Consider the following 11,134-nt stretch of genomic DNA (forward strand, 5'->3'; position numbering starts at 1 on the left):
GCATGACATTGATCATTGTTTTGTCTTCAAAAATATTGTTTAGGACTGCATTGACGAGAGTCTCCTTGTTGAGGACGAAGAGGAAGATAAGTTGGCCATCTTGACCAAGCCTTTCCCAGACCACTCAAAAAATTAATGATGCCAAAGTTTTATGCTTTCTTCCCTTTTTGCCAATCACCTTGTAGGGGAAGGTCAGCCCCAGTCTCTTTTGTGACCTTTCGTCAAATACTTGTAAATATGCAGTCTTTTGTTATCAGCTTTGCTTATCAATGAAATGTCAATTTTCTTCATATCTTTGATATCAAATACTTCTCCCTTTGCCATACTGTGACATTTATTTTTGAAAAATTATATTTTTATTTTAAGAATCTTCTTTGTTATCGGCTTCTACTAAGCCGCGTTAAATTCCTATTCTTTTTAGGACGAGGGACAATCCCGACATCATTCGTAAGAGAAATGAAATTACCAATGAGGGTTTTTCAAAATCGTGAAATTTTGAAAAAAATTTAACAATTTTTGTCATGATCACCAAAAGTTCAATACTTTGGTCCAATTTTTTTTAAAATCAACCATCGCGGTGATCTTCTTTCCCTAAATTGGTTTCAAATCATTGTCTTCAAAAATCAACCCTTGTGTTGATCTTATTTTCCAAAATTGGTTTTGAACCATTTGTCTTAAAAAATCAATCCTTGTGTTGATCCTCTTTTTCAAAAAAGGTTTCGAACCATTGTCTTCAAAAATCAACCCTTATGTTGATCTTCTTTTCCAAAATTGGTTTTAAACCATTGTCTTCAAAAACCAACCCCGATGTTGACTTTCTTTTCCAAAATTGGTTTCAAACCATTCGTCTTCAAAATCAACCCTTATGTTGATCTTCTTTTCCAAAATTGGTTTTGAACCATTGTCTTAAAAAACCAACCCTAGTGTTGACTTTCTTTTCCAAAATTGGTTTTAAATCATTCGTCTTCAAAATCAACCCTTATGTTGATCTTCTTTTTCAAAATTGGTTTTGAACCATTGTCTTCAAAAACCAACCCTGTGTTGATCTTCTTTTCCAAAATTGGTTTTGAACCATTGTCTTCAAAAATCAACCCCCATGTTGATCTCTCTTCAAAATCAACCCTCATGTTGATTCTTCTTCTAAATCGACCCTTGTGTTGATCATTCTGCAAAATCAACCTTTCGATTGATCATCTTCCCAAAAATGATTTCTCACTTGTCTTTTAAAAGAACATTCTCTTCTCACTTCAAAGATCCCATGTGCAGGCGGGATCAAATAAACTCTTTTCTTTTCTCAATTTTTCTCAATTTTCATTTAATATTTTGTCAATCTTACCAATTTTATCATTCTTTATTAATTTTATCAAATTTTCAATTCTTTCAATTTTTGTCAATCCTTTATTCTTTTACCCTTTTAGGTTAAGGGATAAACCTGATGCCTCTTTCCCATGAGGTATTTCTTTCCTCTTTTTCCCTTTCAGGTTAAGGGATAAACCTGAACCTCGGCCTTTGAGGTATTTTCTTCTTTCCGATTCAGGATAAGGGATAATCTTGAGACCCCTCATAGGAGCAATATTGCTACTTATGAGAATTCTTTTGCAAAACAATTTTTCATCAAACTTTCTTGATTTTGTTCTCCTCAAATTTTATTCCTTCTTCCCTTTCAGGTTAAGGGATAAACCTGAACCTCAGCCTTCGAGGTATTTCTTTTTCCCCTTCAGGTTAAGTGATAAACCTGAACCTTGGCCTTCGAGGTATCTCCTTCTTCCCTCTCAGGTTAAGGGATAAACCTGAACCTCGGCCTTCGAGGTATCTCCTTCCCTCTCAGGTTAAGGGATAAACCTGAACCTCGTTCATCGAGGCATTTCTTCCTCGCCTTCAGGATAAGGGCTAATCCTGAAATCTTTTATCATCTTCCAATTTTTACCAATTTTTCACCAGACTTTCATCAGTCTCTATCAATTTTTATTTTTTTATCAATTTTTATCAATTTTATTGATTCTTTATCAATTTTATTAATGCTTCGTCGATCTTTATCAATCTTTTCTTTATTAATTTTTATCAAATTTATTCTTCATCAACTTTTATCAATTTCGTCAATTTATTTTCTTCTTCCCCTTGAGGATAAGGGATAATCCTAAAACCCCGACAATTATTCCCGCCTTGATTTTCAAATATCTTGAGAATGTGGGTCTCCTTTCAAAATTCAAATTAGAAAATAGTGTCAGCATTTTCAAAAATCTAGTGCTGGTACTGGTACATTTTCAAAATCCAGTGCTCATACTGCCACATTTTCAAAAATCTAGTGCTAGTACTGGTACATTTTCAAAATCCAGTGCTCGTACTGGCACATTTTCAAAAATCCAGGGCTCGTACTGGTACATTTGCAAAAATTCAGTGCTCGTACTGGTATGCCTAGCGCTCATGCTAGTGTCTAACTGATTAATCAGTTGGCCCCTCAGGTTCAGTCTTTACACAAACCATTCATAAAAAATCAAAGCTCTAATTCCAATTTTGACCTTCGGGTCATCCAATTCTCAATTTCAAGCATGCGGGTTACAATATTCATCAATCTCTCCTCAATTTTCCTTAATTTCTGTCAATCTTTCATCAATTTCTATCCCTTTTTATTAATTCTCCTCAATTTTATTTGTTCCCCATTCAGGATAAGGGGATAATCATGAAATCAGACCACATATAATTAACTATGATGGTCTTCTTCATTGTAAGTCAAATAATCTAGTCCTCGAACTGGTCATTATCAAAACCTTCAATCCCAGTCCTTGCACTGGTGATTTTCAAAATTCAATCTTCTAATTAAAGATTTTCCTTTGAGATTTGAATTTTGACTCGAACTTCCAACTCTCCTTTGAGATTCGAGTTCTAACTCAAACTTCTGATCCTCCTCTGAGATTCGAGTTTCAACTCGAACTTCCAATTTTTCCTTTGAAATTCGAGTCCTGATTCGAACTTTCCAGCTTTCCTTTGAAGATTCGAGTTTTAACTCGAGTTTTCTTTCCTTCAAAATCTAAAACTTTCCAGTTCTCTATTAAGATTCGAGTTTCGACTCGAACTTCCAAATTTTCCTTTGAGATTCGAGTTTTGACTCGAACTTTTCAATTTTCCTTTAAGATTCGTGCCCTGACTCGAACTTTCCAGCTTTATGTTGAAAATTTGAGTTTTAACTCGCGTTTCCTTTCCTTTAACTGAACTTTCCAGTTTCCCTTCGAGATTCGAGTCCCGACTCGAACTTTCCAGTTTTCCTTTAAAAAATCGAGTTTTAACTCAAGATTTCTTTCCTTCAAAATCTGAACTTTCGAGTTTCCCTTTAAGATTTGAGCCCTGACTCGAACTTTTCAGGTTTTCTTTGAAGATTTGAGTTTTAACTCAAGTTTTCTTTCCTTCAAAATCTGAAATTTCCAGTTTTCCTTTGAGATTCGATCCCTGACTCGAACCTTCCAGCTTTCCTTTGAAGATTTGAGTTTCGACTCAAATTTTCTTTCCTGCAAAATCCAAGTTGGTCTAATTTTCCTTTGAAGATTTGGGTTTCGACCCAAATTTTCTCTCCTTAGAAACCAAACTTCCTAGTTTTCCTTCGAAGGCTCAAGTTTCAACTCGAATTTCCAGCCAGAACTTACCTTCAATATTCCAATTTCATATTGGATTAACCTTTAGAGTTCAACTTTGTGTTGGACTTTCCTCTAAAATCCCACTGATGTGTCAAAACTCGATGTTAAGCAATTTTTGTCATCAAGGATTTTAGAAATATTTTGCCAAATTGCCATAAAAAAATAGTTGTTGATCTTAAGCTTTTATTGTATAAAGAATTTCCTCGAATCTCCTTTAGTATTCTTTCCAAAAGGGTGAAGCTTTTGTGAATAAAGACTCAAAATTTAGACTTTCTGTTGGTCAACCAAGAGGATGAAGAAAAATCTCCGATATGACCGGCAAAAGAAAATTTAATGATGTTGAAAAGCCATAAGTGAACTAATATTGATCATAGCTATGGCACATTCTTAAAGACCATTCTTCTGGCAGTAAGGCAGTGAAAATATCCTGAGCGATAAAAAAATCTACCCAATCCATATCTCCTCAGCCATTTAAGCTGCAATCAAATATATGTAAAAGGGATCTCTCAATTGTTGTCAAGATGAATACAAATATGCGAGCTAGACCATCGGGGTCAAAGAAGATTTGGATCATCTCTGAGATGAAGGAGTTTGTGACGGATCCTTCTAGGGAAAGTTCAGATCACCGTCAAGATGAAGGTGACTGCGATGAACCTCCTGACAAACCCTAAAGGATATTTGATTTCTGCTATCATCTAGAGTTTTTTCACCAATGAGCCAATATCATCAGTATATTTCCTGAGAAAAAGAAGGATCGAAGCATCTCCAAGATGAAGGAGTTTGTGACGTACCCTTCCCAGAAAAAAAAAGAAAAGCCAGGATATCTTCAAATTGAAGGATGATGTAATAAGCTTCTCCCCAAAACCCAAGAAAGCTCAATGACTCAAAGAGTGCAAAAAGATCATCATGGGAAAAGCCTCAGGATATCAAAACTGCCAAACTGCCAAGAATATTCTTTATCTATGTGAAATTCTTCTATCAATATCTTTCCATTCAATTGCTTTTATGAAGCTAAGAATATTTCCTTTTTTTTCATATCAAGAAAATTGATAGCTTCCTTGAAGAAACTCAACAGCAATAATTTGACCTTGATTCTGGATTCTATAAAGTTAGCCCAGTTGGAGGCAATACTCTAGGTAGAAGAGGGAATATCCTTCAAAACAAATGTGTTTGCCTTCAATTACTTTGAATCAACTACAAATTTTTATCATTTTGGCAATATTTTCCAGCTTTCTTGATGAGAAATAAGAACTTGATGTCCGTTTTGATACATCTTGGTGTTGCCTTTTCCTTCTTTCGCATAGTCGAAAGGGTTGCCTTTCCCTCTTTCATAGAGTTGTCTTATTCATCTTTCGCATTGTCGAAAGAATTGCCTTGCTTCTTTTTAAAAGGATTTCCCTCTTCATCTTTCGGACTGCCAAAAGAATTGTCTTGCTCCTGTCAAAAGGATCGCCCTCTTCATCTTTCATTTTTTCGAAAGATTCACCTTCTCCTTGCTAAAAGGATCGCCCTCTTTATCTCTCGCTTTGTGGAAAGATTCGCCTTCTCCTTGCTAAAAGGATCACCCTCTTCATCTTTTGCTTTTTCGAAAGATTCGCCTTCTCCTTGCTAAAAGGATCGCCCTCTTCATCTCTCGCTTTGTCGAAAGATTCACCTTCTCCTTGCTAAAAGGATCGCCCTCTTCATCTTTCGCTTTGTCGAAAGATTCGCCTTCTCCTTGGTAAAAGGATCGCCCTCTTTATCTTTCGCTTTGTCGAAAGATTTGCCTCCTCTTGTCAAAAGGATCACCTTCTTCATCTTTTGTTTTGTTGAAAGATTCGTCTTCTCCTTGCTAAAAAGATCGCCTTCTTCATCTTTCGCTTTGTCGAAAGATTCACCTTCTCCTTGCTAAAAGGATTGCCTTCTTCATCTTTTGCTTTGTCGAAAAATTCGCCTTCATCTTTTGCTTTGTCGAAAAATTCGCCTTCTCCTTGCTAAAAGGATCACCTTCTTCATCTTTCGCTTTGTCGAAAGAATTGCCTTGCTCCTATTGAAAGGATCGCCTTGTCCATCTTTCGCTTTGTCGAAATAATCGCCTTGCTTCTTTCTAAAGGATCACCTTACTCATCTTTCGCATTGTCGAAAGATTTGTCTTTCTCTTGTCAAAAGGATCGCCTTACTCATCTTTCGCATTGCTGAAAGATTTGCCTTTCTTCTGTCAAAAGGATCGCCTTACTCATCTTTCGCTTTGTCGAAAGAACCGTCTTGCTCCAGTCGAAGGGATCGCCTTACTCATCTTTTGCTTCATCAAAAGAATTGCCTTTTCCTATTGAAAGGATCGCCTTGTCCATCTTTCGCTTTGTCGAAAGAATTGCCTTACTCATCTTTCGCATTGCCGAAAGATTTGCCTTTCTTCAGTCAAAATGATCATCTTACTCATCTTTTGCTTTGTCAAAAGAACCGCCTTGCTCCTGTCAAAAGGATCGCCTTACTCATCTTTTGCTTTGTCGAAAGAACCGCCTTGCTCCTGTCTACAGGATCGCCTGTGATCAATCCAAACATTTTTCTCTCATTCCTCTTTTTCTTCTCTTAGCCTTTCTAACCTCTATTCCCTTTTTGAAGGGGAATAGAATGATAGAAAAGAAAGAAGAGAGAGGAACTCTTTTGCAAAGGTCTCATTTGACCTTAATTTTGAAAATGTTTTTGAAATTACTCACCTCCGTTTTGAAAATTTGTGGGAAAATGGAGAGATGGAATTCGCTCGTCAGTACGAGGTTCGACCGTTCCTAGCGCCTTTACCAAGGGTAATCAAACCAAGGATCGAATTTATGCCTTTTTGTTTTTGCTTAAATATTATCTAAGAATTTATTCTAAGTCTAAAATGCGCAAAGAATTATGCTTGTGCGAATGATAAGATGTATGCTCTTTTGCGAAAAATAATTTTGGGATTTTCCAAGTGATTCTGAAATAAATTTGATAATGGAATGAAGAAATGATTCAAAGGTTTGATATTGATTGGAAAAAGTTAGATTTTGAATCTAACTCAAAATTTGAAATAGATCTGGAAGAAGAGACTTAAAATTCCAAGTCTTGGAATAATCAAAGACTTGAAAATAAATCTTGAATTTGAAGAAATGAAGAAAAAGGGGAGATTTGAAACTAAGATAGAATTTTTGAAGTATAAATGAGTTTTTAAAGTCAAAATGAACTTCGAATTTGAGTTTGAATCTAGAATTCGAATTGGAGATGGAACTTTGGAAGGGAATTGAATTCTGGATTTTTAAAGTCTGAAATTAGAATGAATCTTGGATCTAGGTAGAATTTGAAAACATGATTGGATTTAGAATCTAGCTTTCAGGATGGATTTGAATCTGAAATATGAGATCCTAAGTGGAGTTGGATCCGAAGTTTGGAATCCAAGATGGAGTTGGATCTGAAAATTTGGAATCCAAGATGAAATTGAATCTGGAATCTGGAATCTTAAATGGAATTTTGATCCGAAATCTGAAATTTTAGATGAAATTGGATCCAAAGTCTGGAATCCAAGACGGAGTTGAATCCAAAATCTGGAATCCTAAATGGAATTGGGTCTGAAATCTAGAATCCTAGATGAATTTGGATCTGAAATCTAGAATCCTAAATAGAATTGGATCCGAAGTCTAGAATCCAAGATGGAGTTGGATCTGAAAATCTGGAATCCAAGATGAAATTGAATCCGGAATCTGGAATCCAAAATAGAATTTTGATCCAAAATCTGAAATCCAAGATGGGATTGGATTTTAAATCTGTAATTCAATATGAATTGGATTTTTGGAATATGGAATTTAAGATGAGATTGGTTTTGAAAATTTGAATCCAAGGTGGAATTGGGTTCTAAATCTAGAATCCAAGATAAAATTGGATTTTGAAAATCCAAATGGGACTTTGAAGATGAATCAGGATTTTGAAAACCCAAATTGAATCTAAAAGTGGGCTTTAAACGTGGGAAAGTTGAATTTTGAGATTCAGAATTAATCTCAAAACCTTGATTTTGAATTGAGAATCAAGACTCAATGATAGAACTTTATGGATTTGAATAATAAATTTGATTTTAAATTTAAATATTGAAATCAGGAGATGAATTTAGAAATTTCAAAGTTTAAATTGAACCTTGAAATTCAATCTGGGATATTAAATTGAATTTTAAAATCGAATCCTGAGCATGGAAATGAGTTTGAATTTTCAAAGTTGAATTGAACTTTGATTTGGAATTTGAATTTGAATTTTGAATATAAAAATGAATTTGAAATTTCAAAGTCAAATTGGACTTTGAATTTGAAGTTTTGAATTTTGGAAATAAAATAGAATTTGATAATAGAAAGAAGAATTTTGAATTTATAAGATTTGAAGATTGATTTGAGGAGTGAAGAAGATATTTGAAGATTTATCTCAAAATCGCTTGGATTTTGAAATAATATGAAAATAATCTTAAAAATATGATGTAATTATATCCTAAATGATAAATGAATTAAAAGAATTTGAAATTGGATATTGAAAAGTATATTTTATTCTTTAAATGAATTAAAATATAATTGAAAATATAATACATTTCTGACTATGGCCATAAAAAGTATTATATAATAATCATATTTAAATTCAAATGAAGAATAAAATACATTTTAGTGCCTTTATAGAGTTTTAAAATGAAATTAATTCTCAATATATCCTGACTATGGCCATTGCTATATATTTTGAATTAATTTTAAGTTAAACTCTGATAAAGGAAGAAAATATTTAAAAAGATGATGATTTTTGGAAAAGGGATCCAGTGTGGATCCGGTGTTATTCCATAAAAGATGAAAATCCTAAGTTTTGTTTATATCCTGACTATGGCCATTGATGCAAATCGTCAACTTAGGATTTAATCACCTCTTATAAAATGGTGCACGTGCCATTCATGTTTCCATTTGTGAAATTTTGCAATAAAAGATAAAAATGATATGAAACAAGCATTTTCTAAGATATATGCATACATTCTAATCTAGTGCAAGGAATATAAACTTCTCATTATAATCTAGCTATTACATTTCTGAAATTGAAATGAAAATTATAATTCCTAAGCTAAGAGGAAAAATAACCCTTTTCATACATTTCCTGCAAGGAGATAGAGTTAGTACAAGATGGAGGAGGATTGTAAATGTCACATTGATCTTAGAGATGCAAGTGATGAGATGCCCATATATCTACCTTGTGCTTAATACTAAGTGAAACATCATTTATGATCTAAGGTATGGAAGGATGGTAAGCAATGTATATGTATATATATATATATATATATATATATATATATATATATATATATATATATATATATATATATATATATATATATATATATATATGACATGGATGTAGAGGTATAAGACTAAAAAGGGGATGTTTATGCATTGCAAGGTGCAAATGGTGTGGGAAATGAAGATGTAATAGGTGACTGCAAGGTGCCTAAGTGTTGCTGCCTGTGCAAATGTAAGAGTGTAGGGAGGTGCTGGAGCTAAACACAGGTGAGTGGCAGTGATGATAGTGAAGGAATAGGTGGGTATAAGGGATGATATAACTGCAGGGGATTGTAACAGGGCATGGTTGAAGGGTGTTGTGGTAATAAGTAGTGAGGAATGTAGTTGTGTAATTGTCGGATGTGTTATACTGAAACATCAATGAATGTTATGCTAAAAAAAGATGATATATGTTGAGTGCTTTGTGATGACAGGGTGAAGTATGAGCATATGTAATGTAGGGAATGCAGATGGCTGTTAGACTTAAGTGGATGGGGTCATAACAGTGGTATATGAAGGAAATGACAGGGAAAATACAACGTGATAGTAGACATATTGTGACTTATGAAAACAATAGATATCTACAGTGATGATTATGGGAAAATAGACTGTAGGTAAAGATGATTAGGCTATTCGATGTTCACCCTTATCCCCTATTCTCTTAGATGATGTTTTTTTTTTTATATTCAAACTCGCACCATATGTTCATCAATCATGGGAGCCTGTGATCATGAATCTCCTTTCAATGAGATCAGAAAAGAAAAAGAAAAAAAATGTGGCCTTCCCATCAAACATGGCAACAATGTCTATATTCCCCAACCCCCAGTTCATACAGCTATTCGATGGACAAGCCTCACTATATTCCCACATCTTAAGGATTCATTGATTACATTTTGGGTGAATCCCGTCTACTTGTAGTCTTCCCAATTGAGGTGCTCCCCTTTCTTTTGCTTTTTTTTTTTGCATGAGGCTCTGCCTTGAGCTGCTCAAGAGCAGACGATGATTGTCCAGGAAAGTAAGCAGTCATGGCCATTAACAGGGAGGTGGTTTCATACCGTCCAAGCAACAAATCAAGGACAGGGCTAACCCTCTCTTTTGTCAGAAAAATCATTGTTGGACAAAAGTATGTCTGTAAAATTTCCCTTGCCATGTTTGCGTCCTTTTCTTCTTCCCCCTACTATTGTTTCCATCATACAAGAACTTCTTGCTCTAGCCTTTACAGCTTTAGCATAGGATGTTCCTGAAATATAGAGAGAAAGAGAACACCAATCCTTTCCTGAATGTGAGGAAGTCTTCCAAGATCACTACAGTCTGTGCCAAATCTGGTTTCAAACTAAGAATTTGCTTCACTATAACATTGAGCGAAAACTGAATGACATTTGACAAACCACAACAGAAGGCTTTTTAGCAATAGAATAGCCAAAAAATTAAGAAGAAATTAAGACACAAATATAGAAAGGAAAAGAGATTGATCAGGAACATCATACCTTTTTGGCCTTATCACAGAAAATAATCTCCTCTTTTATCTTCCATATTTCCATGAGAGCAGTGGTATGCTCTTCAATGTACTAGAAATGATCTAGCTTTGATTTGGAAGTGTTAACTAAATTGAGAACTAAGCCTCTTAATCACTTGTGTGTATGTCCAACAACCACAAGCATGGAAAATTTTCTAGGGATACCACGAATGGGCTTTGGATAGTTGTACTCAAACAACCTCTCCTTGTTTTGCAGTATGAAGAAATCAAGCTCCCGGTCACATAAAGCTATGGTGGGAGACCCAAACAGATGGGACTTGAAGATTTTCCCACATGACTATCAGAAAATTTGATCATCTGACATATTTGCATTTCCCCCTTCTGCTTAGATGAGATGGACATAGCACCATAGACCACAAAACCCTTTCATTCAATCGCAGAACCTCTTTTTATCACTTTCTTAATCAAAATCTCAGCCGATGTCACCCCCAGCTGAAAGAATGACAACTAAATGCAGATTTTTCACTTTTGCTAGCATCAGAAATTCATCATTGAAATACAATTGGGACGGGAATGGGATAAGGAGGCTACTATAACTCATTATAAGCAAACAGAAACATTTCTCAAACAAATGCTTGGATGTCTATGGACTAATACATTGGATCATATAGAGTTTCCTTACAGCAATCCAGAACATGAGCTACAATAAATCCCAGATTATCCCTACTTTTTGAGAT

The sequence above is a fragment of the Nuphar pumila genome, chromosome 9 (assembly GCF_984573655.1).
Source record: "Nuphar pumila chromosome 9, dmNupPumi1.hap1.1, whole genome shotgun sequence".
In the NCBI taxonomy this organism is placed as follows: Eukaryota; Viridiplantae; Streptophyta; class Magnoliopsida; order Nymphaeales; family Nymphaeaceae; genus Nuphar; species Nuphar pumila.